At 38.4% G+C, this 7061-nt stretch overlaps 1 pseudogene; it reads left to right on the forward strand.

Moving 5' to 3' along the window:
- On the forward strand, positions 1 to 3454 carry LOC128446391 (uncharacterized; annotated as a pseudogene).
- Positions 3455 to 7061: the final 3607 nt, after the last annotated feature.

A 7061-nucleotide genomic window follows, 5' to 3' on the forward strand; every position in this document is an offset into this window, starting at 1 on the left:
ATGTTGCTCCAGGTGAAGTACCAGAATACCAAGAAATACATCCGATTACTGTCAGGGTTCGACTTTTTGGATTTCATCGCTCAAGGTGAGTAGCCCTTTCAAATGTTGCCCTCACAACAAATAAACACAAGGATTTATGTATTTAGGATGGATATTTTGGTTTTCAAAAAAAAGCTTTTTGTATTGTACACACTGGTGTTAGTAATGACCAAAAGTAGAGCTATTCAACATTTATATTCACAAATGCAAATCACTTACTGCACCTCAAGATCAGCATCATGTATCTTTTTTTAAAATCTTTTTTCATGATTATCTTCCTACAGTCAAATAGAAGTTTGGGCTTCCTGATGTTAATGAACTTGATGCTTTTGATGAAACCAACACAGTAGTTGAGGAAGACATCATTTCTGAACTGATAGAGACCAGTCCAGATATATGCCTGACAGTGCTTGACAGAATTCCTGATGTGGGATCAGGTTTGATTTTTAACCAGTGTCTGGGCAACCACCAAATGCTACATTTTCAGGCATGTCAGTTATGTTTTATTTCTTTTAGACTTCTCTCCTTTAGATCATTCAACATCATCCTCCCCCACGGATACCAACACATCACTTTCTTCAAGTGACAATGACTCCTCTAGTCGAATAGAAAATGGGATTCCTATAGGCAGACGTACATTCAGCTCTGAAGTCAGACCCAGGCCTACCACAGAGGTTTCTGAGTCAGAGGCTGCAAAACAGGTACTCAAGGGCAGCATATGTAATTTACATTGTTGACCATCATAAAGTGTCATACTAAATGAGTTTCTCAGAGTATTTGTGAAATTTAGAATGATTGTTTTCGGCTAATAGCTTTGCACTTATTAATCTAAGGCAGATAAGAAACAACATTGTTTCATCACAAATCATATTGCACTTGCATAATCGGTTAAACAATTGGCTAGATTTTATTTGCTGAAATTGCTGATCCATTTTTATGTGTGAGAAACCCTCCTGAACCAGTGATTTTAACTTTTACTCTTAATCTTGTGGTATATTGTTAAAATGATTTTATCCTGAAAGACTGATTTTTACACTGAAAACTTTATTTTCTCTTACACGAATAGATGGTAAAAAATGCCTTGCTTTGCAAACCTGGGGGTGAGGATGTCATCGAAGAGTACAAGGCAGAAAACTCACTCACTCACCGCACCCGGAGAAAGCTTGTCAACTTATTGGCTAGTTATATGACTGAAAGCCATAGGTGAGTGTTAAGTGAATTGTTAGATTGTAAACATTATATTAAGAAAGATGAAGAAAATGAATTTTCAAAATACATTGCATTGAATTAACATAGTAAGTGGGGTATTTTTCAGTTGTATTTTTTTGCATTTTAAGAATATGGTCTTTACTTGTTTATATGAGCAGAATCATCAGATAACATCTATTGGGGTTTGATGCAGTATTAGCTGATGTGGAATGTTGTTTCTAAAGGAGGATGCCTTCCCGTAAACATAAGGAGAAGTATGCCCTGGGAATCATAACACTCTTTCCTTCACTAAAGGATCCCTTTTCTCCAAAAGGCTGTGTAAGTTTAAAAAATGATTACTTCCAGAAAACATACCAGTTTTACTCACAGTGGTTTTGGGATTTTAGTTAAAATGATTGCTGCTTCACAGATACTTATCAAAATAGTGTTGACATTCCTACATTCTTGTATTTGTAAAAAAATAATTGACACCACCTACGTATAACAAAATAGTTGAAACTTGAATATGCTATAAAGTTCAACTCTACCATAAAGATTGTCATTAGGATGCAAAATGACATCAAATTAGTGAAAATGCCCTGTCTTGCAGTCGAAATGAATTCGGTCAATAGGGTACTACACATGAATTAGAAAATGGCAAACCTACTTTAAAGTGATTGTCCTTATAATACTGTTACCACATTTTTTGTAAAATAAATTAAGACTTTTGTAATGATGTTTTGTTAATATCTTAACAGGAGCACTTCTATGATGCGGAGAAAGGCACTGGATATTTAGCATGGCACCTTAAGACTATGTCCAGGAATACGGTAAAAAGACCAGCCAAGACAGCTACAGTGGCTCAAGAACAAGTACTAAAGCGGCGAAGATTGGCAGCCACTTTGCCTGAGCAGCTTCATGGAGATGCCTGCAGAGAAGCCATATCATTTCTCACTCACTCTGGATGAAGCAAGTGTGTTTCAGAAGATGAAGATGACCTTTCAATATCGCCAAGACCTAGTGCATGACCCACAGAGAACCACAGATGTCTTTAAAACATTTCCACGGTTTTTAGATGTCAAAGGACTGGTGAGTTGTCCATCTAATTTATTTACACTTCATTGTTTTGTTGCTTACAATACAATACTCTGACCTTTTTGAATTTTGTGTATTTATATGCTTAAATGATCAACAGCTGAATCAAGACTTCCTTCTGCTCTTTGGAGCTGAAACAGCCTCCAAGATGCTTGAGAAGTGGGAAACAACTTTCAGGTCCAAGGTTATCAATGAAGCCAAACACCTGACTCAGTCAATTGAGCTGAGCCAACTTCTAAAAGCTGCTGAGAAACTGACAGAGAGCGATGACACCAGTAAGCTAATCAACATGATTGATTTTAATTCCTAACAGCAAGTGCTGGTTACTTTGTGCATTCTAACTTTATACTAATGGCTTGTTTCACCTCATTTTCCTCCTGATAGCCTGGGACAGTGACATGGCTTCTCTGCTGCTGCTCCTCCATGTCCTGCCACCGACAGCTGGACGGAAGAGGACCAAGATTAGCCCCAGTGATGCAGTGGACAAAATGTTGCACTTTCACAAGGTATGCATGTCTTTTTTTTTTTTTTAAATCCAATTACGCAGTATTTTGTATGTATAAACGCAATTTGAAATTACTTGGAAAGGCATAGTCAAACAAAAGGACTAAACTGAACGTCTTCACGTTGGCTACAATTCCTCAACAGCGAGGACTTCTTTGACACACACACACACACACACACACACACACACACACACACAGACAGAGAGAGAGTTTGCCATGGCTTGTTTAACAACTCAACTTTTCTGGTGTACAGACCAAAGTGAGCAGGCAAAAACTTGACGGTGTAAGATGTTGTATCTTTCTGTTTTCAGTCATCCTGCAGCTTGGATGAACACCTTCGGAGAAGAGATGGTAGACAACCATACATCCTTGCTGTTGGTTGAACCAGGAACAGGATTGACACTTTCTACATTGTTGTGGACAAACAGCTCATCCCCTGCCAATCCACTAGCTCGTTGGGTGCATTTGATGAACTGTTTAAATCCCACTACGTGTTCAACCTGTCGTACGATGAGTACCTGGGCCAGGTCTTCACCTTCGTTCAAATAACAGTCTACAATATCAATGTAGCAACAACAAATGAGTCTCCCAGAGTTCGTGAGTTTCGTGCTAGAGTCTTCAACTAAAGTACTTAAATGTGTAAGTGTTTCATTTGTCAAGCTGTGCATGTTCCCTGCCAGTCCTTGATCTCTCATCTAAGACTTGATCACAGTTTTTATCCTAACACCAGGTTTAAGTTAGTTTGTGCACAAGATCGTTGTAGGAGTCAGTTTTCAACATATTCAGGTTTCAAAAAACATTTAATACATATGTGGAGCATGAGATTTGAGGCGAAACACAGGATTTTTAAAAATACAAACATCACAAAATCTCTTGCAAAAAAACATCAATTGTCTATTGCATGTCATTTGGAGACATCGCATTCAAATGTATTGAGTATGGACCAATGAAATCTATTTATGTGGACAATGAGGACTATGGCGATGTGTTGGCTCGAGCTTTGCATGGTGAGTCTGTATCACAAGATACCCATGCAACTAACTGGGTTACAATCAGTGGGACAGAGTACAGGGCAGGACTAATAATTTGCAGTGAGATTGAACATGAAATGCCTGTGTTTTGCAGAATAGAAAAAATAAGTGTTGTTGACAGTGTTATCTCCTTCCTTGTAAACAAGCTTGTGGTTGACCAATTCAATGAACATTTTCATGCTTACAAAGTATTTGCAAGTAATGACAAAGATATTGTTAAAGCAGATAGGCTTGTGATTTATAAGCCCTTCGACTTACAAAGTGGTTATGGTGGAGATGAGAGCCAATATATTGTGCCATTATTTTCTCTGTAAATGTTAAAGTTGTGCCTGATCTTATTGTGCTAATTCCTATGGTGCTGGGAAGTTATTTATTTTTAATTAAAAAAATATAATATATAATATAAGATAATGTTTGATTTTATTACTTAATCACTGTTGCTGGTCAACACATTTGAACTTATGATGCAACTGTAAAGAGTGTGTTGTGTATGTTAACTTTCTGTAGCCTTGCCGGTGACTACAATAATTTTCAGGTTTGGCTAGTAAACGTAGAATGCACTTTTATTGTATTGTAAAGCAAAACCATGAATGTTAATTAACACATTAGTGAAATGAAATAACACGATTTTAGTGTTGAAAAAACACCTTAATGTGTCATAAAATAACACTATGTATGTTAAAAATTAACACTCACAGTGAAAGGGAATAACACAATTTAGAGTTAAAGGTGCACTTATGTGGTGTCATAAAATAACACCAAGGGTGTCAAATATTTATCACTATTAAAGAGTTAAAATATTAACACTTTTCAAAGTGTAATTTTAACTCAGAATCCATGAGGATTATATAAACTCAGAAAAAGTGTTAAATTTAACACTCTGTGAGTTGAATTAACATTCCCGATTTTGCTGTGTACGTGTTAGCAATATTAATGACAGGGCATATATCACCAGTAGAGCGGTGATGGACATGTGCAAAACTGTCCCAACCTGTGGATGGATGACTCTCCTAGAAAGCCTCCGATGAGGAGAGGGGAGAAAAAAAGATGAGAATGAAAGGGGTGTACAATTGCACACACTGTCCCTTTCAGCACAAGAATTACCTTTCAATAATCAAAAACAATGATCGGGTCTGGAATTGCCTGGTATATAATCACTATAATTGTCTCCCTGGAGTGATCCTACATACACTGTCACACACACATCTGCTAAAACACCAAGAGGTTTCAGCTGAGGGAGATATTGCTTCAAATATGCAGTGGAGTGCCAAGACATGCAGGGAGGATATGGGGGGGGGGGGGAGACCTGTGGACAATGGTGTTGATGGTAAAGGAGTAGGGGGAGGGTGTGCTTCGGTCAGTACTTCTGCACAAATCTAGTTTCAACACATTCCTTTACGATACGGACACACAAAGCTTTGAACATACATTTCATGCAGAGAATTAGAGAACTATTTTAATCAGTCACACTTGACCATTTACCATTTAATGGAAGAGATCAGTGCATGCCAAAGAATAACGCCACGCCAATAAAAGTCAAATTCACAGCCACATATGTGTTTTCACAAATTATGGTCATCTGTATTTACTTTGCATTCATAAATAAACTCACATGTCCACGTTGACGTGACTACATCACATTAATTCTGCCTATGCAAGCCAAGCTCCTTTTCTACCACATCCCGAAGGTTTTTCTTTCCTAGATTCACATCTGGTGACTGGACATGTTACTAAACTCTTATCACCATTAAAAAGTGACAAGGAGCATTCATATAAAGAAGTTTATATAGAGAAGTAGCCATTAGTATATGGTAAACTGTGTAGTGTGTCCATGAATAGATGACAAACGTGAACAACAATACTCAGATGGACTGTGACATTCTAACCATGACTGACTGGTATTAGGGCCTTAAGTGTGTAAAGGAAACTTACCACGCTAGTTCACCACCATCAGGCTGGCGAGTTGGGTGCATGGATTCAGGCGTGGATGTTTCTTAAGTCTTAAACTGTCCAGTGCTGGTGAGTCTCATATTTCTGTTCTTGGCTATGACGAGTGGAAACAGTTGTGGTCTCTTCTGTAGGAGACCATCCACTTCTAGGTTGGATTCGTTCTGACATGATTAACCGTTCACCACAGTTAAGTTGTAAAGAGTGCTTATCTGAGTTACCATAGCTTTTATGTCTGCTCCAACTAGCCTGGCCATTCTCTTCTGACCTCTCACATCACCTTCTACAGAACTGCTCACTGTGACTGTTGTGTTTTGAAATCAGTAGAGATCAGATTAGAAAGACTCTCCCCACCCTGTATGACACCAGAAATCATACCACACTTAAGGTCACTGAGTTCACATTCTGTGTGATGTTACCATGAACTGAGATGGATGATTATAGGTTTGGAATTGATACTGACCATTCAGTAAATGAAGAGCAGTAATGAAAACTGGGTAAATTTGAGCAACATCTGTCATCCTGGCTGTGTGTATACTCTAAGTACAACTAACTACAGTGCACCCCCCTACCCGAAAATCTTCCCCTAGGAATTGGAACACCACTCGCTTTTTCACCAGCAGCTCAACAACATTATTACACTGACAAACAATATCAGCCAACGTTATTTTATTTACAACCATTATCAACCAACATTATAACCATGACACATCTGACAACTGCAGGACAGACGGGAAAGATTGATCTATTGCACTATACACAGTCAGTCAGCGTGTTTACATCGGTTGTTTAAATGTAACTTTAGTCCCGTCCAAAGAAGTCTGCTCCGCACTGAAAATGTTATAACATGAACGGAAAAGTAGATATTCCACTGTATTTAAAGATGTCACACACTTGCACATGTATGAGCATTTTACCTGTTGCAGCCGCCATGTTGATTCGCCCCTTCTGTTCGGTAGTTTCTGACTTCCCCCATCATTTCTAGGGGGGTCCTGAATACACTACAGTTGAAGGGGTGTTTGAAGGGCTAAGGTAAGGGTCAATACTTTTCTAATGTCCTTTCTCCAAAGCAGATCATCACAAATAATATGCAGGAGATACTGTATGTTGTATCAGACATTCTGTAGTTGACCGAATGGTAAACAGACCCTCTCCACAGCATCTAGAACTGTGGCTCTCTTCAACAAAGGCCAGTGTCTTTCATGCTCATCTACATTCCTGCAACACACTCCTAATAAAGTCAAGCCAGCTTTCT

This window comes from Pleuronectes platessa, chromosome 8 (genome assembly GCF_947347685.1).
Source record: "Pleuronectes platessa chromosome 8, fPlePla1.1, whole genome shotgun sequence".
Lineage (NCBI taxonomy): Eukaryota > Metazoa > Chordata > Actinopteri > Pleuronectiformes > Pleuronectidae > Pleuronectes > Pleuronectes platessa.